At 34.4% G+C, this 24326-nt stretch overlaps 1 protein-coding gene and 1 pseudogene across 15 annotated transcripts in view; one reads left to right on the top strand and one right to left on the bottom strand.

Moving 5' to 3' along the window:
• Nucleotides 1-24326, bottom strand: part of ERC1 (ELKS/RAB6-interacting/CAST family member 1) — a 523885-nt gene that overhangs the window by 454319 nt on the left and 45240 nt on the right. The window lies entirely within an intron of this gene.
• Nucleotides 11710-11851, top strand: LOC134364779 (U2 spliceosomal RNA; annotated as a pseudogene).

Raw genomic sequence — 24326 nt, 5'->3', positions numbered from 1 at the left:
TATCATCTCTTTCTAATACCAAGGGACATACAGATAGAAAAAAAAAAAAAAAGGTCTGGAAGATATACATCAAATCCTACTGCAATTATCCATAAATAATGAGAAATTAGGTGCTTTTTTATTGTATTCCTTGCACTTTTCTGAATTTTCACTATAAGCCTATCATTAGTTTTATAAGTTGAAAAAAATTAAGCTAATCGAATTCTGAAACAATTTTAAGAATACTATCACTGACTTTACATCAATTAATTTGAAAAAGACAAAATGGACAAATTCCTAGAAAAATTTATCAAAAGTGGCTTTAAAAAAAAAAAAAAAAAAAAACCCAGCAAATATATAGGCTTTAGAAACTGAATTAGGAGTTAAAGTCTTCCCCCAAAAAGAAAACATCAAGACCAGGCAATTTTTCTGTCAAGTTATACCACACATTCAAGAAACATGTAACTGCAAATTAATACAAACTCTTCATAGGAATAAGAGGGAACACCCCCATCAGATTTTATGAAGCTAGAATAACTATGATACTAAAACAGAACAGAAAAGTAGGAGAGAATCAGGTACATGCCAAATGTCACCCAAGTACAAATGTAAATAAGAAACAAAAATACTAACAAAATCCAGCAATGATTTAAAAAAATTCATCCTGACCACATTAGATTCCTTCCTAGGAGACAAGGTTTACTTCACTATGTTAACCATATGGCCTTCCTCTTTTAATACGTTATCTCAACAGACACAGGAAAATGAAAAAATTCAACACCCATTTATGATTTAAACAAACTAACTCTCCAAGTAAAACTACAAAGGAAGTTCATTAACCTAATTAAGAGACTCTCCTAAAAACATACAATTAGTGGTAAAATATCAGAAGAATTCCTTTTAAAATCAGGAATAAGACAGGGTATCTGCTATCAACATTAAGCTGAACATTCTTCTAGAGATACTAACAAGTGTAGTAAGACAAGAGATGGAAATAAAAGGTATAATAATCACTCTTATCCATCCATGGTTTCACTTTCTGCTGTTTCAGTTACCCACAGTCAAACATTGGTCCAAAAACATTAAATAAAAAATTCCAGAAATAAATAAGTCATAAGGTTTAAATTGCATGCCCTGAGCTGGCTGGTGAGCTCAGCTGGTTAGAGCATGGTGCTGATAACACCAAAGTCCAGGGTTTGATCCCTGTACAAGCCAACTGCCCAAAAAAAAAAAAAAAAAAAAAAAAGTTCCATATAAATTGTGTGCTGTTCTGAGTAGCCTGATGAAATCTCACACCATCCCTACTCCATCCCCCACCTGTACGTGTATGATACCTTTGCCCAGCATTATTCACTCTGTACATGCTATCCACCCGTTAGTTATCAACATCATCTGCTCCTGACGTCCAACCGTCATGGCTTGATGATCCTCCTTCTCACGCACCATCAGAAGGTCAATACTAGCATGACACTACATCACAATGCCTAAGTCATTCACCTCACTTCATCTCATCATGTAGGCATTTTATCACCTCCAACCATCACAAGAAAAGTGAGTACAGTATAATAAGATATTTTGTGAGAAAGAGACTGAGACCACATTCATATAACTTTTATTGCAGTACGTTGTTATAATTGTTCTTGTAGAGGGTTAAAAGTCTTGATTCTCGTTTGATTTTTAGACAGGGCTCTTTAGCTAAAAAAACTTATGGGACAAAAGCCTACAGCTAGCGGGGCAAAAAACCTATCTAATCAATTCTAATCAAGTATATGTTGATATTCAGTTGATTTTTAGTATAGGGTTTTTAGGTAATGCACTATGGGACAAAAGTCAAGTTCTAATCATTGTTTAGGGATGGGATTATGTACTTTGATTATTTAACATACTGATTGTTGTTTAAAAATGTTGAAAGAATTGCTGTAGGGAAAAATGTGAAAAAATGTTTGCTAAGGGCAAGCTCTTTGTTGGTGGAAACTTTAGAGAAAATTATACTTAGATTTAATCATAAGAATGTAACTTTTGCTTAAATCATTTGAGGAGAGGTTATATTTTGGATTAGATAATGATTGCAGTTTGATCAACTTAGCTTTTCACAAGTTATACTTTGGAATGTCATTGTTAATTTAAATGCTGTTACTAGTTTCTATTGTTTAAGCTATACTTAGCCATGGATAACTTTTGTCACATTGCCCATGTCTTTGTGTCCTTTTGAAATGATTGAATCAACTGATTTTTCTTATGAAACTTCCTTGTTTTTACAATAAAAGCAGAAGCTAACTTTGAATCGGGGCTGTACCCAGTTTTTGTCCTTCTAGCAGAGGAGCTGCTGAGGTGCAGTCCCTTCGAGCTTCTCATTGCATTCATGTTGCTTTGAGTAATGTTTTTGCATCTCCATCTCCATTACACAGCAAGAACTGTAACAGTTCTACTTATTAGTTATTGTTGCTAATCTCTTATTGTGCTTAATTCATAAATTAAACTTTATCGTAGATATGTATATATAGGAAAAAACACAGGATACATAGGGTTTGATACTATCCGTGGTTTCAGGCATCCACTGGGGGTCTTAGAACATATCCCCTGTGGATAAGGGCAGATTCCTGTATAAAAATTAGCAAGAAAGAAACATGCAATCATTATACAGAGATAGTATGATGAAAACTCAGAAGAAATTATAGACAAAATATCCATATCATTAAGAATTTGGCAAGAGTGTTAAATATAAGATCAATATGTAAAATGTAACTGCATTCTCTATACTGGAAGAAATCCTTTAAAAGTGTGATTAAAAAGAGAGAGAAAGAGAAGCTTGATAAGAACAAAAAGGTACCTGGGGATAAAAACAGTAACAAAAAAGTCAAAGCTTTTATAGAAAAAAATCACCAATTTTTTTGAAAGTAAAACCCCATGGTGTACACAATCCTTTAATATTTTCCATGGCAACCATCAAATAAGATGTCTAAGACTTCTTTTGCAAATGCTTTTATAAAATCATTGAATAGATAAAAGAGCTCTTCAAAAAAATTAATGAAGAGAACTTTTGAAAAATTAATGAAGAAACAAAAGAAATTAATTTAGGTAGTAAACAGTACAAAAGATTGCTTCATGTTTCAGCACCACTTAAATATTTATTTTTTAGAATAAGAACACCTTATGAAATCTTCATGGGGTATTTAAAAGTAAAATAAATTTGCCTTCCTGACTCTGTCAATTCTATTACATAAACCTCAATAAATATAATTGCTACCATTACTTTCATAAAGATATTAAACTCCTGCATTCATATTGCAGATATTTTACTTACCAGGCTATATATGCAATTTGAATGCTTAGGTCTATGATCACAAAATCTTTCACCATCACTTCAGCTGACTGCATACTTTTAAGGGATAGGTATTTGAATATCTATGTTAGAAGGCACTACTGATAAAATTTACCATTTGGATTTCATGAAAAATTTATATTTCTGCTTATCAAAAAAGACCATTATAAAAACAAATTGGCAAGCTACACAACCATCAAAGAACTGTGTCCAGAATATATAAACAACTCCTACACCTCAATAATAAAATCAAACAATCCAACTTTTTAAAAAGGGGTGAAAGAGACACTTCAAAAAAGATATAGTTATCCAGTAAGCAACTGGAAAAGTGACTAATAACAATAGTAATTAGGGAAATGCAAATTAAAACCACATTTAAGGGCCGGCCTGTGGCTCACTTGGGAGAATGTGGTGCTGATAACACCAAGGCCACGGGTTCGAATCCCTATATAGGGATGGCTGGTTAGCTCACTTGGGAGAGTGTGGTGCTGACAACACCAAGTCAAGGGTTAAGATCCCCTTACTGGTCATCTTTATAAAAAACAAAAACCAAAAAAACCCCACATTTAGATATCACTACACACCCACTAGAGTGGTTAAAATTAACAATACCAAATGTTGGTGAGAATGTGAAACAACCAGAACGTGAGCTCTGGAAATTGGTCTGGTAGTTTCTCATAGAGTTAAACATGTACCTACCCCTAAGATCCAGCAATTCCACTTGATTTTTTTTTTCAATTTAATATAGAGCTAGGTACATAATAGAAATGATAAAAGGGATCAGACATCCAGCCTGGAACTTTTATATCTATAGAACCATTACTCATGTAGCACTAAATTTTGGTAGAAATGGACCAAGTTGCTATTTCATTGAAAAAGGCCAAATGATTGTGCACTTAATTCCATTAATAAGGAAAAAGGCAGAGTATTTGCAAAGAAAGCTGTGAATTATGAAGTTGCTTTAGAAGAGACCTACCTTCATTCTGAGGCATGAGAAATATTTAAAAGAAAAAACTCTACCCGTGGAAGTTTAAATCTCCTTCTCAATGTTAGACCTTGTGTTTCTCCATTTAAACAAAGGACCTCCCTAAAAAAACAGAAATAACCCTTTCTGTTTTAATTTGTTACTTACTACCATTTTCAAGATATTTCAGATTTATGAAGGCAGAATAAAGACACCATCTTCACATTTTACATGTACAGAGAATATGCAAAACTCCAATGAGAACAAAGTATAAGAAGGTTAAAATTCCGTGTTGGAAAAAAAAAAAAAAATCAGTCTACTAATTGGATTATTCTTAGACTAAAGAACCAAAGTGATAAGCAACTAGGATAGAGGAGAAATTAATAAATTTACCATACTGGTATATTTTGAAGTTCTGTGCATTTAAAAACTAAATTATCACTAAAACCAGAGATTCAAGGCATGTAATAAAATGGAATTCTATTTCATTTTTGAAGGGCTTTTAACATCATCTACTTCATTAGAGGAATAAAAATTATTCCACAAAAACCTAAACATCTCTCTCAATCTATGTTCCTTCCCATCTTGTCTCTTCCTCTTTTCCACTACAATTTTTTCTCTCTGAAAGAATGAGAGAAGAAACAAAAAAGACTGGGAAAAGCCTTAATTTCTCTCCTCTTTTCACTGTACATCCTAAAATAACATCTTTCCCTGAAAATCCCCACAAAATGCAACTACTTTAATCTTAGTACCAAAATCCTGATCGCAAAGATCCCTATAAAATTATCTTAGAAATAAAGACTCTGAGTGTTTAAAAGCCACAATAATTAAGTTTCCCTTCTGTCCCTTTCATATTTATTACATGCACACACAAAAATCCTTTTGCATTAGGTATTTGAAAAAAGGAAGTAGTCACACAGAGATACCTGATTCATTACTCATGTTTAAAATTTTTTAGACCAAATATATGAGCTGGGATAGATGTTTATAAATTCTTTTATATGACAGTTTTTAACAACTAATTCTTTGGTCCCCATATTAAAGGAGAAATCGACACTTTAAATAAAGCTAATTGTTTAACCTTAAAGTATCTAAACAAAAGACTTAAATTAGTTCACAAAGGAATATTTATATTTAATAACTTCAGTGAACCTACAATATTTCATATTTATTTCCAATATAGACTTAAGCAAAAGAAAGTTTGAATTCCAACCTACAACACCAAAATCACAAAAACATGAAACCTTCAGCAACCTTAAAACAGCATTTTATCCTAGGAGGAGAAAAATTAATCCAACAGTCTATTTCAATACCAGGAGAATGACAGATTCTGAGAGTTCTCCCATCAAGAACAAGGGCTAGTAATTAATATGAAAGAGGCTATTTCAGATAGTTCTCCCTGTAAAGATAAGGAAACAGTGCTATTGAGAAGATGGGAGGAAAAAATACTAAGTACAAGTCTTCACTGATTAAAAAAATACTTTTAGTACCTACTCATTGTTAGGCATTATGCCCCACACTAGAGATACAATGGTGGGCAAAATAAAACATGTTCTCTGTCCACATAAAGGTTACTGTACAGTGGATAACATAGTCATTAATTAAATAATCATAAAATACGTATGCAATTATAACTGAAAACAGAGATGAAAACTACAAATTCAAGGTACTAAAAGAATACATATCAAGAAGACCTGACCCAATTGGGGAGTTTCAGGGAAAGTTTACCTGAGAAAGTGATTTGCAGACTAAATGAGATTTGAAGAATGAGTTTAATTCTGTTAACTATTTAAAACCTGATGCTCGTTCTATGACGAAGCTTATGTGAAGATCCCGAAGAAGGGAAGGTGGAGGGGTAATGACACACCTGAGGAATTAAGGAGACTGAGGCACAGGGAAATTTAAGGAAGGATGGCAAGACTTTTAATGGACTTTAAGGGCAGTACAAAGACACTGAAAAGTTTTGAGCAGGGTATTACCATCACCATCATCATTATCAATATTTGTCCCGTGCTTACCATGTGCCAGGCATATTTTACCTCATTTAATTCTTACAACAATCATATGAGGTAAAAACTGTTACGCACATTTTATAGATGAGGAAAGTAGGTTTGAAGAGACTCAGCAACTTGCCTAAGGTCATAAAACTAGTGAGTGGTTGGTGCAGCTAGGATTCAAACACCACCACGTGCCTCTTTAAAAGCTGAAACTGGCTGCAGTGTGGCTGTACATCAGGGAAAGAGCAAGACTAGAGACAATTTGGAGACTATGCAGTAATCTAAGCTAACAATGATGATGACCAAACTGTGATAGTGGCAGTGTGGACAGAAGAATGGATGGCTTGGAGGAATACTCAAGAGAAAACATAATCACTGGAATTTGGTTGGTAGGTTGGAAACACAGGCGTGAGGGAGTCAAGGAAGATTCTGAAGTTTTTTATTTAAACATCCTACACAGATGATGGTGCCATAAATAACAACAGGTTAAAAATAAGGAAGGACCGAATTTGAGGGGACACCATGAGTTAAATTTAAGTGCCTTTGAAATGTTGAGGAAATGTTTCGGGTGAGCAGTTGCATATGTGGGTCTGGAGTTTGGAGGAATGATATGAGCTAAAGATATAAATGTGGAGGCCTTGATACACAGATGTTAACTGAAGCCACAATAGTGAACAAGCTTCGTTAGGAAAAGAAAACAGAGTAAGAACAGAGTAAAAGGACTGATCCTACATTTAACGGCAAGTAGAGTATGAGAAGCTGGCAAAGGAGACAGCAGAGCAGTCAGGGAAGTAAGTGGAAATCAGGAAAATACAATGTCACAGAATCTAAAAGAGGTGATGGGATTCTTTCTCTAGGTTAAGAGAAGAACAAAGACCAAAGAAAGATTTGGCTCTAGGATCAATTCCTGGTTCCACCAGGATGACTTTAGTGAAGTTACTTAAACACTCTGAGTCTTAATTTATTAATCTATAGTATAAGCATTATAAACTTAACCTACTAGATTAATGAGTAATAAAAGAAAGAGAGAGAGCACCTAACACATTGTAAATAGCAATAGATGGTAGTTACTGTTGTTGTTGTTGTTTGTAAAGCCAAATGTTTAGTCACTGGCTTTTTCTAACCAAACTCTATGAAGCTTTAGAAATTCCAGAAAGTGTCTTCAGGGAATGCCTAGCAAAGGCAGTATTAGGAACTCTGGGCTCTCCATTCCTGTCTCAATAATATCACTTCTGCCTTCTACTTATTTTACTTTTGAAAATAAGTTTTGTTTATATATCAGAATATTTGTTTGAAAAAAGGATACAAAGCTTTAAAAAAATTTCAAAAACTACTGACTGGATCATCTCAATAGTCTCTTCAATTCATTTGGATTACAGTTTATAATTCCTCACTAAAGTAAAATAAATGAGAATCAGGAACAAAACAACCCATCTGATAGGATAATACTCAACGTGAACCTTACAATTTATGAAAATTACTTAATGATAATGATGGCTGTGAATCAACTAGCTGTTTTTATCTACTGAAAAATGGAACTATTCTTCAAAAAAATCAAGAGAAAATTAGAAACCAGAGACAAAAAATATGGCTCATATCATCTATAAGTGTTTAAAACACACTCAAACACACACACACACAATGCAATTGTTGTGTGATAGGCCACAGCCAGCATGGAAAACTGAAAGTAACCCATTATTACAACTCTATTCAACAAATAAATGTCCTTATCAACACTGTATTTCCATATTTGCCAATGTTATCAGTCCATTTCTGTTGCTTATAACAAAATACATGGAACTGGGTGATTTATAAAGAAAACAAAATTTATTGCTCACAATTTCAGAGGCTAGGAAGTCCAAAGTCCAGAGAACACATCTAGTGAGGGTCTTGGTGGTGACAGTGACACAGGGGTCTCACATGGCAGAACTGAAGAACAGAGAGAGACTGACTCTTTGTGCTCTCCTTTTAAAGCCCTCAGAACCATGCCCTGACCACCATTATTAATCCATTCACTAGGGCACGGGTCCTACAATCTAATCACTTCTTCAAGGCCCCACCTTTCAATTACCATAACAGGATTTCCCACCCTCTTAACATTGTCACAGTGGGGGTCAAGTTTTGGAGGGACACTCAATCCAAGGCACCCAGTATAGTGCAAATAAACCAATCAACCTTTCAGAAGTCATTTCCTTTTTACATGAAATCTTCCAAATCCAGGTCTCATGTTCCTCATTCTTAGTTAAGTTGTTAAAATGAAGACAACTACTGATCCACCATCAGCTATTTAATTGCTCGAAATTTCCTTCATACTAGTCTTGGGATTTTCACAACACACAGATTCCCAATTCTTATGAATTCAAAAGCATGCAATTTTAAAACATAAAAAGATACAATCAGAGCCTGTTAAAAAATACAACCTGTGTTATTTGCTGATTTATCTGCCATTGAAAATTCTTATGAACAAATATTAACATTGAAGAGAACCAACAATACTATTTAAGAGTGTAAATTCCAAAGTTGTAGTTAAAAAGGACACTACAAAGTACATATTTGATTATGTCCTGAATAGAAAAAACAGCCAGTATCTGGAACACAAAACTTGCAAGGCTTTGTAAAACCTCTGACCCATTTTAAGATGAACTATTAGGGAATCTGTGCCATAGAGCTTCAAGCCAAGTGTCCCTGAGAATTTTCAGCTGCATCAGAGGGGCAATTACTCAACAGACTAACCTTAAAAATATCTGGGATAATTACCACACAGACGATGAGACATAATGATGATATGGAAAGTAATTAATTAAAAACAAAGAATCAACACTATAAGAAGAGGATATTAAAAGAAAGTCTTTAAAGGTATTAATTTCAATGAGAAAAAAACTGATTTTTTTGATACTCTACTTACTATTTCCCTTCACACAGGCATATGAAAAAGAAAACTACAAGTAATCAGAGCATATGAACCAATTTAACTTTACTTTTCATGAAAAAGGTCCTGTGTTATTTTGATGCAACTTAACTGTTTTCTTCACTTTTTACATGATTGCAATCTCAAGCAAACAAACAAAAAATCATTGATTACGAGGCTATAGTGCTTCAGTGGCAGTGATGACACTGACCATAGTACAATTAACCCTTTATCTGCAAGGCTGAGTAGGATAATAAGAAATATCATTAAACACCAAACTATAGGAGTAAGAAACAGTTCACTTAATCTTCCTTTAATTTTTTTTTTTTTTTGACCAGTAAGGGGATCGCAACCCTCGGCACAGTGTGGTTCGCACCACACTCAGCCAGTGAGTGCACAGGCCATCCCTATATAGGATCCAAACCCACAGCCTTGGCACTACCAGCGCCGCACCCTCCCGAGTGAGCCACAGGGCCGGCCCCTTTAAATTTTTAAGTAAATATATTTATTGGAGTTAGGCACAAAGCCAGCAGTTACAATAAAACACTTAGGAGGGAGAAAAGAATGAAAAGAAGAAAAGCTAATGATATGCTAGAGAACTAAGTTAATAAAACCTAGAACAGAATACCTTTTCCTCACTTTAGCAATTTTAAATTCAAGCCAATACAGTTCAAGATGCATACGAAATAAGTTAATTCATTACATACAGTGAATGCCTTAGGGCATTTGGACTTAATTTTCTCAAGGCTCAACAGAGAAGAGCTGGTCTAGAGCCATTGGGGGGAAAAAGATGTATTATTTAAGAATATTATAACCATTCTTTTATTTTATAAGCACAACTGTGTTACCCTCAGCAAGCAGAGACTGTATTTTAGCAATGTTGCTTCTCTTTCCAAACACAAGGTATTACAATAATTTGCAGCCTGGTTTTTATAACAATTTTTCTCATTAAAAAGTAATAAATACATATGTTAAGCATTTTAAGAATACATAATATACGTGGGGGAAAAAGACTTCCCCTATGTGCATTATGTATTTCTAATGTGCTACTTTTATAATACACCCTTAATTATTAACCATGCTGCTTTGGTAATACACACTTCTACATACTCCAAAGTCAGTTCCATAGCAGTAAAGTTAGTCTCCAGTCAAGAAATATTAATTACAATTACGTGAACATTTAGCAAATTAAATGTTTACTACAGTTAGTACACTAAAACTTATTGATTCTTCAAATATACATTAATGAGGGACATTTGAAACCTATTAAGCAAGAGTTTTCCTTGAGATTTGGCCTGCATGTAAAATCTGCCTGTTTTGAAAATCCCTTCCCCACCATCATCAAGGTTCTGATCAAGTACAAAGTTCACTTAAGTGTAAAACTTAGGCAGCAAGTACTGTGAAATCAATACAGAAAAGCTTCATTAGGCAATATAAATGTAATCTCTAGACTCAAGAGAAACTCTAGTTTAAGCACTACACGCACAGTTTATAGATAATAACAAAGAAACTGTAAAATCATCTTATACCCAAACAAAACACTAGTGAGAGTTTATGCCTATTATTCAGAACTCTGAAGTCACTGTTTGACATTTGGAACAAGACTATAATAGGATCTTTGAAATCAAAATGTCAAACTGATACAACCAGCTATGGCAATTACTCTAAAAAAGTGGCTAAAATAAAATACAGTGAGAGTGACAAACTCCAAAGGATATACACACAGTCTGTTTTGCTCTAAAATGTATTTTTATAATGTGAATTAGTTCATAAATGGTCACGGTAAATAGAAGACTATCATTACATCAAAGCCATGTTGGTACACAAGCAATTATCCCCAAGCAAAGGAACTACAAAAAGCAGAAGTAGAATTACAGCCTCCAGCAGGAAAGGAAAACATCCTCAGCTTGGCTGCTGCATAACCTGTTTAAGAAAATTAAAAATGAACACCTGCATCCAGGGCTCCCTTCCTACAAGAACACACCCCTAAGCTCCCTGTTCAAGACAGTATGCACTTTTCTCCTGTGCTCAGAGATCCACTTCCATTGGCATTTCATCAGCTCTGCAAGCAAGCATTTCTATTCTATTTTGTGAGATTTCAATACCTGCTGGAGCAGCTTCCAGCCACTATGACATGCTGCTATTCAAGTAATCTCCTGAGGTATCATTATTATTTCTGTTAGAGTTCTGGTTACAAAATTACATATATTTAGTCTTTACCAAACCCTAACTTTCCGATAGTGAAATTTGATAGAACCTGATGGCCTTCCTGTGATAACAGAAACACCTGCATTATATACTAGTGACTTTTCAAACTGACTTGTTATAATAAAATGAGCTGTAAAACCAATTTAGTGGTTAAGAGCCAACTTTCTTTTCAGTAAGAAGAATAAAATTTAAAATAGCTAAGTATATCTCCCATAGAGAGAGAAAGTGTTATATCATGAAACTTATGTTTTGATTATTAAGGTTTATGTATTTCTATAATAGGTTGTGGTCTAAAAAGTGCTTAATTTATGCCAAATTAAAATACATGTCCATCGCTTCTTGGCCTTTTGGCTAAGATCAAGTGTAGTATCTGTTCTTATCAGTTTAAAATACATGTCCCTAAAGCAATTCAAAATATTAGATGTTGCTAAATGACTTAAAAGGAAATATTAATGTTAACTACTGAATGCTATTAAAAGTTTTCATTAAAATGACCACCAGTTTTTAAATTCAAAGTGCAACTGAAGGAGGCAAAGTTTCATTCATATAATGTTCTCAATGAACCGGTCATGCCTACAACACCAATATCTGACAAACCCAAAGAGCATATTTAACCAGAATTTAGACCTAGGCAAAAAAAAGAAAAAAAAAGGAAATAGACTATCAAAAAGGAAATTCCTTTCCAAGTTAAAGAAAAATGGATTTACTACTATTTCTTTTAAACAAGTCTCCCATTTAAATTATTTCAAGCAACATAGATATATTTTTGTTAAACTTTTAAGTGTAATTTTCAGTTTCTTTTTTTCTTTTTTTTTTTTTGTGGCTGGCCAGTACAGAAATCTGAACCCTTGACCTTGCTGTTATAACACCATGCTCTAACCAGCTGAGCCAACCGGCTGCCTTCAGTTTCTTTTAAGTCAAGAATATCAAACTTTAAATAACATGAAGTTGCAAATTTTCTATGGCAAAACAAATCTTTTCACACACAAGACCGAAAAATGGAAGATAAAACAGAATTCAAAAAAGTACAAAGTTCATGATCAGATACTTCTAGCTAGTAATTTCCAAAGTATCAAATTCATACCACAAATCTGAATTTATGACTTAAGAGGCAATAAACATAACTAGAGCAAGGTAAGTAACAAGACTGCTCCCTACTGGCCAGTCCCTTGTTAAATTTCAAGGACGCACTCTTAATTTGACTGAAAGTGTTTTAAAGCCAGTATTTTAAACTGTAAAAAATTTTAAAACCCATTAATATAGTTTATTTTTGTTGTTCCTACACCTGTCTGGTAATGCTGCTGTAAGGACTAGAATCAGTACATGTGAAACCTCCAGCACACAGTAATACTCAACAAATGGCAGTTATAATCATGATCATAGTAAACATCTGCTTTTAGTAATGTCTATTCATAAACCTTTTAAAAAATAACTTATTGAGGTGTAATTCACATAAGATTAACCATTTTAAAATAAACAACTCAGTGGCATTCAGTACATTTGCAACATTGTGCAACCACTACCTCTATCTAGTTCCAAAATACTTGTATTTCCATCCCTCCAAAGTAAAACTCCATATACATTAAAAGCAGTTTCTCCCGCCTGTCCCTTCCCTCAGCCCCTGGCAACCACCAATTAGCATTCTATTTCAGCAGATTTATCTACTGTAGATATTTCATATAAATGGAATCATACAATATGTAACATTTCATATCTGGCTTGTTTCAGTCAGCATAAAGTTTTGGAGGTACATCCACACTGTAGCATGTATCAGAACTTCATTCTTTTTTATGGCTGAATAATAAATAGTTCAATGTATGGATATACCACATTTTGTTTATCCACTCATCCACTGATGGACATTTGGCTGTTTCTACCTTTTGGTTATCTTAAATTATGCTGCTATAAGCATGCTTGTACATGTACCTGAGTACCTGTTTTCAATTCTGGGGGATCTGAAACTCCAGGTCATACGGTAATTTTATATTTAACTATTTGAGGAGCCACCAAACTGTTCTCCACAGCAGCTGAACCATTCTACACTCCCACCAGCAATGTACAGAGTTACAATTTCTCTACATCCTCACCAACACTTACATCCCTCCTTTTTTTTCTTTTTAAATTGAAGCATAATTGATGATACATATTTGTGGGGTACAAAATTGACTATCAATAGCTCTGTACAATATGTGACAGTCAAATCAGGATAGTTAGCTTATTCATCAACAATACATAATCATTCTTTGTGTCTGTTAACCAATTTCTCATTAATTTGTCATTAATCTTCCTCCCTCTCTTCCTCCCCCTCCCTCTTTCCACTTCTAGTAACCACAGTTCTGTTCTCTCCTTCTAAAAGTTTTACTGTGACTGTTTCTTTCTCTCTATATCTCTCTTTATTGTTTGTTTATTAACTCAGCTCTCACTTATGAGTGAGGACATACAGTATTTCTCTTTCTGTGCCTGGGTTATTTCACTTAACATAATTTTCTCCAGACTCATCCATGTTGCTACAAATGGCAGAATTTCATACTTTTTATGGCTGAGTAGTATTCCATTGTGTATATACACCACATTTTCCTTATCCTTCATCCATCGGTGGACATTTAAGTTGGTTCCAACTCTTGACTATTATAAATAGAGCTGTGATAAACATGGGAGTGCAGGTATCCCTTTTGACATGATGATTTCCATTCTTTCGGATAGATACCCAGTAGTGGGATTGCTAGATCATATGGTAGTTCCATCTGCAGTTGTTTAAGGAACCTCCATACTGTTCTCCATAATGGCTGGATTAATTTACAGTCCCATCAACAGTGCAGAAGGGTTCTCCTTTCTCCACATCCTTGCCAGCATTTGTTATTCTGTCTTTTTGATAAGAGCCAGTCTAACTGGGGTGAGATGGTAATTTTTGAGATGATATCTAAAAATGGTTCTGATTTGCATTTCCCTGATGATTAGTAATGTTGAGCATTGTTTCATATACCTGTTGGCCATGTGTTATGTCCTCCTTTAAGAGATGTCTATTCAGCTCCTTTGCCCATTTTTTAATTGGATTTTTTTTACTGTAAAGTTGTTTGAGTTCCTTGTATACTCTGAATATTAATCCCTTGTCGGATTTATGGTTTGCAAATATTTTCTCCCATTCTGTAGGTTTTCACTCTGTTGTTTCCTTTGCTGTGCAGAAGCTTCTTAGTTTGATATAATCCCATTTGTTTATTTTTCCTTTTTTTGTCTGTACTTTTTGGGTCTTATTCACAAAGTCGTTGCCCAGCCGTACATCCTGGTGTATTTCCCCTATGTTTTCTTCAAGGGGTTTTAAAGTTTCAGGTCTTATATTTAACTCTTTAATGCATTTTGAGTTGATTTTGGTGTATGATGAGAGGTACAGGTCTAGTTTCATTCTTCTACATATGGATATCCAGTTTTCCCAGCACCATTTATAGAAGAGGCTCTCCTTTCCCCATTGTATGCTCTTGGTGCCCTTGTCAAAGATCAGTTGGCTGTAAATATGTGGGTTGATTTCTGGGTTCTCTATTCTGTGGCATTGGTCCAAATGTCTGTTTTTATACCAGTACCATGCTGTTTTGGTTACTATAGCTTTAAAAAAATTATTATTATTATAGCCATCCTAGTGGGTGTGAAGTGATACCTCACAGTGGTTTTGATCTGCATTTCCCTAATGACTAATAATGCTGAGCATTTTTTTCATGTGTTTGTACTCATAATCTTTTAAGTAGCCTTTCTATATGTGAAGAAATTCCCATGTGATGAATCCTGCTTCCCAAAGTAACAGTGAAAAGTCAAATTCCCACACTCCTTGTAGCTAGAACACAGGCACATGACCCAGATTCTGCCAATCAGATATATGCACATATGATTGATATGGAACTGAGTAACATGAGGAAAGAGTCTCTTATTTCCATTTTTGCTGGCAGATGGTGACAGATGAGTAGAGCTTTAGGAGACAGCAGCAGTTTCCCAGTGGTTACAAGGTCAATTCTTGGTTCATAACTGGCATCAAAACATCAGCAGGAGGATTTCCCCTACTGTTCAGTGAAGCAACAGCAGTAGTGGAAGTGTCTTTATCAGCACAGTGCAGGGCACTGTAAAAGCTAAGCCTCAAGCCTAATTCTCCAGCCCTACCAGCAATTCTTGAGCTACTCAATATGCATTTGATAGACTCCTTTTCTGTTATATATCAATATTCTGGAAGGAGCACTAGATTTATTCTGCTTAGCTCCAGACTGAAAACCTAGGGTAAATGTCAAGTAGTTACACAAAAGCAGATCTACTTCAATCCAAGAAAATTTCCTAACACTTAAACATCTACCCAAGAAGAGAGAGAATAAACTACTTTAAAATAGAGTGAACAGCCAGTCACTGCAAATTTAATGTTGACATTACATGATCTGTCAAGGATATTATGAAGGTAGACAGAAATTTGAACAGAACAGTCTTTAACTTTTTCTCTCTGTACTTCTACCGTGTTTCCTATAATAAACTATGAAAAGCTTAAAGATAAAAATCATACTTTCTTTGTAGCCCATTCAATATCATTCAAATATTTACTAGTTTCTTAGCAACTAGTTCTAGATTTTGTCAAATAAAGAGTTATATAAATATTCAGACTAAATCTTATTCTTCACTATCTTTTATTTTATTTTATTTTATTAGAAATGCAGGTTCATTATGGGCAGGGGAATTATAGATAAACAAAAAGAAAAAACATCAATAATCCTACGCATCTGAGAAAAATCACTAAAAAATATTTTGGTGGGTATCCTTCGAAATACTTCTTCTATGCTGACATTCACTTTTACAAAAAAGACCATAATAAAAATAAAAGTAATAATTAACATCTAATTAGTGCTTACCACATGCCAGCCCCTATTCTAAATGCTCTATGCATTTTAACTCATTTAATCCCCCCCATGATGTACCATTATCATCTTCATTTTACAAAAAAGGAAACAGGGAAGAAAAGTAAACTGTCCTAGGTCAATTGGATAATAAGTGGCAAAACCACCTAGCAGTCTGACTCCACAGTTCATGCTTTTAACACTGTTATATGACTCTACACTGCTTCTAAAAATTGATCATTGTATATATATATAATGTGTCCCCTAATATACTGTGAACATCTTCCTATACCAATATATTTTTAAAGGCTGATATTGTGGGAAATATATTACATATTTTAAGATATATTAATTTTGTGAATCTATATATAAAATACCAAATTTAGAGAAATCCTCAACTTTAAATATGTCACTTCTATAAACAAGTTGTGTCTCAGTAAGGAAACAGCTTATTCTCACAAGTAACTCAATTCTTAAAGCTAGTCTGGGCCAAAATACTCTAGAATTCCACCCCTCCAAAAATTCATGTTTATGAAACCACACTATATATACATATATATATATATATATACATATATATATATATATATAAAAATGTTAACATGATTTTATGATTTTAAACTCCTCAAATGCATATCTCTTTCTTTCTTTCTCCCCTGCCCCCTTTTTTTAAAATTCCTCAAAGCACCCGGCATACTAGTGGGCATTCACAGTAGGCACTCAATAAATATTTATTGATAGACTGATTAGACAATGCTATGTTGAATTAGAGAATATATAGAAACAAAGGTCATCTTATGAGAGAAATGCTCTCAGACCTCCCTTCTCTCATCAGGAAACCATACAGCCACTCACAAAGCATTTTATCCCAGGGAACACATAGTGACCTATTATGAGAAAAACAGCTAAACTGCCATCCGTTTTTGCCTAAAAACTGAACTTTGCACTGTCTAAAGTCAGGTAAATATATCTAGCAGCCAAACAGGCAAGGTTCAAAGTAAGTAAATTAAAAAAAAAAAAAAAAGTCAAGAATCCTAATGAAACACAAATGATAAGTAAAACAAACAAACAAACAAAAATCCTACAGAACTTGTAAATATGCAGTTCCTAACAAACTGCACTTACTCTGTGATATTCATCATGCTACATAATGTGCCCAGATCCTGGGAAAGCATTTGGCCTTAAAGCAGTCCTGTACAAAGAAGGAAGTCAGTTACTGATTGGTCTTTAATTTGAATGTTTGGCAAATCCTCATGAATTGAGAATTGTGATAGTTCAAATTTTGAATACATTATTTTTATAGCATATAACGTTCAAAACAATTTCCTCTTTGTGAATTTTCAGATCTTTATCCACGAATACAGAGAATCCAGTTATAAAAATAATAAGACCAGGACAATAAAGATAACATAGGAAGTGTGCTTTGATGCTGGTCCTAATTACCACAAACTTGAAAGATGAACACATGCTACCCAGAAGGTCAAAGCTAACTTAAATATCATTCTCATCTGCAAAACAAAAAAAAAGAGGTGGTTTCCAGAGAAAAGAGACCAAACTCCCAGACTGTATGAAAACTGAAGCAAACATATCAGTAATTTGGAAAGTCCTTGCTTTTATATTTGTCTTCTATTACCTGCATATACGAGGGTATTTCAAGAAGTTTGTGGAAAAATAGAATTAAAAGACAATACGAATCTTTTCATGAACTTTTTGAAGTACCCTCATACTATGTGAGCTGTAAAAATAAGATGTCCTCTCTATTAAAATAAAAATGAAAAGGATTATTTTCCTAAGTTCTAGTTTATGAATGAAGATAGAATTCTTCTTTATGAAGAAGATAAAGAGGGAATAATCCAAGAAGGAAAGCAAACAGGAAAAGAGTCTAGAAAGACAAAGTAGAAACAGTGTGTCAAGAGGACAGTTATTGAAAATACATGATATGAAGGATGACTAGATAGATGGATGGTTGGATGGCTGGATGGGAGGAAGGGAGGACAATTTGAAGAAGCTATATTAGGATTTTCACCAGACAATACACCCATGCTTTCACAAAACACTGGCATCATCTAATCACAATCTGTACTCTCAAATTCCAATGATAAACATCCTCTATCCACTCAGATCACAAACTGCTCATAAATTATGGCATGGTTATAAACCACCTCACTAAACAGAAGATGGCAAATAGGTTTCAGTTCATATACCAACTCCTATCCATTAGTATTAGCCAGTGCTCAACCTTGACCACACATTAGAATTACCTGGGGAGCTTTTTAAAATCCCCACAATGCAGGCCACGTCCCAGACCCAATTCAATCGGATTATGTGGGCGTGGGGTGAGATTCAGGCATCAGTTTTTTAAAGTTTCTCAGTGGCACCAACATGCAGCCAAGGTTTAGAACCAATGAACTAGGTTCAGATAGATTGCCAGGACAGATTTACAGATTGTCTGCCATGAGTGGGCAACATTTTTGCCATTCCCGCAGTAGATTCTCTCAGCCAAATACAAGAGATTCTAACAGAACACTAACTTCTGAGGACAGAAATTCCAAATTCCAATACCAATGAGGGTAATATGCAAGTATTTGTTTATATTTATCTTAATTATGGTATTTCTTAACAAAAAAAATAAATAAAGAATATTTGTTTACTCTGACCAGAAGGTGTTCTTTAAAACCAAACACCACGCCTCCAGGTATGCACAGTCATTTTACAGAATTAAACTGGCTCAGATACAGGCATAATTTTCTTCAAGGTCTAAGATGATATTTATATCTACCAATGGGCAGAGGAGATCCTAACCAAGAAAGTTAAAACAGAAAAATACCATGTCTATATGTACCACAAAGCATATTCAAATATAAGTTTTAACTTCAATATCACACATTAAAATTTCAATTGATTTTGGAGTCTCTGTGATACAAATTCCTTTTGTGATAGTATTTATTACACTCAGTACAATTACATCTAGTTATTCCGTATCTTGTACAGATTCCAACCTGATATACTACAAATCTTTGAACATGTGAAATTTAGATTTAAAAACCTATTTTGTTATAAATATGCCACTGAAAAATATTTACTATCAAGTGAAAAGTATATTCTGAAAAAGTAATAAAATTCAGCTTTACTCTTAATGGGACAGAGAAACAATGTTTAACATTAGGAAGCTACAATTTTTCTAACATATGAACACTTGGCACAAAGAGTCACAGTTGTATCCACTTCCGCCATAAAAGCCAGCAGCAAGTACATCCAATTTCAAGTTCCTCTGAAGCCAATGAGTGGGCAGAACACAACCAGAGCCAAAATGGGGAACACATGGTATTCATTCTTTGAAAAAACTCAGCAGTGGATTACAACCAGGAGGGGAAGCCATCTGTCACAAGAAAAAGAAGTGGCAGTAGCTGTCAAGGATTGTAACATGCCACCTCAAACTGGACAGAGTCAAGTTTGGGATTTTAATTCTGGCTAACTCTTGTTAGCAATAGTTTTAAAAATTATTAGTGTCAAATTGTGAATGGAAAGGGTAAGAGAAAGAAAAACCACCAACACTATAATGCTACTAACACCATAACCCTATCACGCTACTGGGAAGAAAAACAGCACAGCAGCAAATAGAAACCACACAAAGGCAAACAATCAGAAACAAAACAGCACTCTGACAAATTCAATTCCCTCTAGTATAGAAAGCACCAGCAGTTTTATACGCTTATATTTCTAGCCTATGAACATTTGCCCCAAATTTCAAAATGAACAACAACAAAAAAAAAACATGCCAAATATGAAGGTAAAAGTGAACCACAAGTCAAAAATCAACCTTTAGCACTGTCTCCATTCCCCCACTCTCCATCCACCCTAGTCCACCCACCAACCCCTTCTTTGGGATTTCACCTTTAAAAAAGTAAACTCATTGGGCAACAAAATAGATTTTTAAAAAGAATCTTACTGTCAGTCCTATCTTCTTTATGATATTAAAACCAGTCTCAGACACAGTAGGTTTCTAATCTTCAGAGGATCACAAAACTATTAGTTACTATCATTTTTAAATCTGAAAATATAGTGAGGTTTAATTTTAAAAAAGAAAAAGTATAGCCATGAGAGCTCTATTTATTTAAATCAGCATTTTATACTATCATTACAATGTAGAAAATCTGTTTTTAAACACATTATTTGTGGAGTTGGAACTGGTCACACTAATTCTGGTTTCCTCACTTACCTGTCAATATTTTTTATTTTATTCAGCAGTTTCTGAAACCTCACCTCCTCCCCTTAAGCCTTCTTCTCTAAAAGGAAAATAGTGATTTCCTGTTAAACAGATTCATCTAAATACTCTACTGGTAATTTATTAATTCTTCTTTCAGACTTTGGCATACAAAGCCATATCTATTCTACCAAAAAAAGAAAAAAATAGCCATTTAAAAGTTTTTAATTAAAATATTCCTATATATATTATACTTCAATAAATGTTTTCTTTTTAAATTAAATCAATGACTTGGGAGGTAAACCTTATGCTCCTTAAAAACAACATAATAAATATTTATGATGATGGTGAAGAATAAAGTTACCCTCCTCCAAGTTAATAATGTAATTTATTAATTCTAATTATACAAAAAAAATCAAACCAATGTACGGTTCAGAAATGACAGCTTTATTTGCTCAAAAGTTCCATAAGTAAGGACATTTCAATCAACAATGTGGGGGAAAATCCACTGAGTTGAATAAAATGAACCAAACATTCATATATCATGAAGTAAGTAATGTTGAATTCTTCATTCACCTACTCAATGACAACATTTTGAGCAACTTCAGAATAAGGCTACTTCCCTTTTATCCTAAAACAATGAGCGTAAATGTGAAGAATGTGTTCAGTGTCCTGAAGTCTCTGTTTCCTTTTTCTGACAGTCTAGTGCAGTGGGAAAGAGCACAGACCGCAGAGGCACAGTATCTGGGCTGGAACCCTGCCTCTGCCACTTAACAGCGGTGTGACGTTGAGCAAATTACTCCCCCAAGCCTCAGTTTCCACTTCAATCCGATAAAAACAACGGCACCTACCTCAGAAGATTGTTATGATGATTAATAACATAGTTAGAGCACAGAAAACAGGGCTAAGGAGCGTAAGCTATGACTACTTATTCTGTTGTCAACCAACTTCCTCTGTAAAGGGCCAGACTTCAGGTTTAGCAGGTCATGTGGACTCTCACGACTACTGAAGTCTACCACTGTGGTGTGAAAGCAGCCACAGCCAATACATAAATAAGTATGACTGTGTTCTAATAAAACTTTATTTATGGACACTGGATTTTGAATTTCATATAATTTTCACATGTCACCAAATATTACTTTTTTAAAAAATCGTTTAAAAATGTAAAAAACATCCGTAACTTGCAGGAGGTACAAATCCTCTGGGTAAGATATGATGTCCCTTATTGTAAACCAATCCTTCTCAAAGCCAGTCCATGACCAAGTTTCTGATAATCCTTAATAAATTTTCACTGTAAAGTTAAAAGCTTTACTTTCTTGGAAAGAACTGTCCTTTATTCTCAGATTATGCAATTCTAATTCCTTTGGTGTTACAATGCCTTTCCTCCTAAAAAATAATAGTAATAGTGTTAGTCTGTTCCTGTTGCTTACAACAAAATACTTGAAACTGGGAGATTTATAAACAAAATGAAATTTATTGCTTAGTTTCTGAGGCTGGGAAGTCCAAAGTCCATCTGGTGGTGGCGACAGTGACCCAGACGTCTCACATGGCAAGATGGTGGAAGCAGAGGGAGCAGAGAGAGAGGGAGACAGACTCTCCTCTTCTTTTAAAGCCCTCAGAACCACGCCCCTGACCATGGTTTTTAATCCATTCACTACTGCAGGGTCTTACAATCCAGTCACCTCTTCAAGGCTCCCACCTTTCAGTTACCATAATAGGATTTCCCACTCTCTTAACAGTCACAGTGGGGGCTGTTTCCAATATATAAAATTTGGGGGACACAATTCAAGCTTTTAAGAGTTTTGGGGGGATATAATTCAATCCAATACAAATACTATGTGGTCATTTATCTTTTTTTATATTGTTTTTATTTGACAATCCCAGGCCAGTTCCCCACACCCATCCCCTCCTCTTTCTTTTTTTTTTTTTCGGTTTTTTAATTTTTATTTTACTGGTATGTGTAATCCAACTCTGGCAATCATTAATCTAATGCTTTCTGCCTAATCAAAACAAGAAAAGTACTGATGTCTGTCATTTACACCTGCTGATACAGACAGATTAAAGTAATCAAATACATCTTCACCACTTTCTCAAATGATCACCTATTATCTCTTTTCTCTCCCCTTTTTCTTAATGCTAACCCCTTCCCAGAAGTCTCCGGATCCTATTATACTCCTGTTCTCGTATTTCCTCCTCCAATTAAAACAGAGGAATTTCAACTCAGTCTTTTACATCTAATGTTAAATTTACTGAATGTTAATTTTTCCATACATTTTAAACAAGTATATACATTTCACTCAGTTGTCCATTTCACTCACATCACTTGCCAGATGTGAGACCTAAACAACTAAACAACCTCTCAACTTTCTGTTTCCTCACCTATAAACGAGGATAGTATCACTTACCAACAGGACTGCGTGAGGATTAGAAGGAATGTATATGAAAGCATCTAGGATGGTATCTGCAAATACGCTATAATAGTTATTACTAGAATCTATATCTACAATAATTATTATAGATACATTAGCATCCATATCTATAATAGTTATTATTAGCATCTTCACTAGTTCTCTATAATTGGGACTCACAGATGTATTTAAGAACAGATTTCAGGCTAAACAAAAAAAGCATAGCACAGAAGCGCAATACAGAAGTTAATAATTTATACACCACAAATATGTATAATCAATTGTTTCAATCAAAATAAATAAAATAAATTGTCTAAATTAAACAGAATGAGTAAACATAAGCTTTCTATGTTGCCCATTCTCAAGAAATCTCCACTGTCTTGTGAAGGTTAAATCCTCTTCAAACAAAAGCACATAGTTAAAATTATTTGTGGAGAGTTTTGGGCCCAATTAACCAGCCAGAAACCTCTTACCACAGAAGGAAAATACAGCATTAAAAAAATTATTTCCAGCAATATCACATTCCTTTTGGAAAAGCACTCTATAATTCATGGATGAGTCACTATGGAAATAAAAATGTTAAATAATGAATATGTAACTGAAAATCCTAAGAGCTAATTACCCTAGTCAAAGTACCTAGTAATGCCCTCAGGAATATTAAGGCTGCACTAGTAGTGATTAGTTACCCAAGTGAAACTTATTATCCATTGTGACCCACTTTCTTAAAAAACTTTACAGGTCCTATGCTATTGTTTGCCTTCTGGTAGCAAATTATAAGGTACATTTCAAACTTCAAAAAATGTTACAAAATATATTTGTATTTATGAAATATTTTACTTGATTTTAATTCAACTAACATTTATTGCACCATATACCTATTATGGCAGGTAGTCTTGTCCACAATTTTATGCATATTATCTCTTCTAATCTCATTTAAATATTGCAACAACAATAAAAGTATTATTATCCCCATTTGACAACTGATGAAACTCACATGAAGGCTCTTTGCTCTTTATATGTAAGCACTGACTGTATGCTACCTACTTTAAAAAGAACTTCAGTAGTCATGTATTTCTCATTCTCAGAAGCGCCTAACTTGGTTATATGAATCATCTTAAATTGGCGTATTAAAATGAAGGTGTAGCAGACTGAATTATGTCCCCCCAAAACTCTTAAAAGCTTGAATTGTGTCCCCCAAGTTTTAGGTATTAGAAACTTGGCCCCCACTGTGACTGGTAAGAAGGTGGGAAATCCTACTATGGTAATTGAAGGTGGGGCCATGAAGAGGTGATTATATTGTACAGCCACACTCTGAATGGATTAAAAATGGTGGTTATGGGCATGGTTCTGAGGGCTTTAAAAGGGCTTTAAAAGTGTATGAGGAAGAGCTCTGCCTCCGCTCTGCTCTCCCTGCTTCCACCATCTTGCAATATGAGACCCCTCGCGGTCACTGTCACCACCACCAGATGGACTTTGG

The sequence above is a fragment of the Cynocephalus volans genome, chromosome 1 (assembly GCF_027409185.1).
Source record: "Cynocephalus volans isolate mCynVol1 chromosome 1, mCynVol1.pri, whole genome shotgun sequence".
Lineage (NCBI taxonomy): Eukaryota > Metazoa > Chordata > Mammalia > Dermoptera > Cynocephalidae > Cynocephalus > Cynocephalus volans.
Note: the sequence above shows the minus strand (reverse complement) of the source record. Positions and strands in the feature narration are given on the sequence as shown.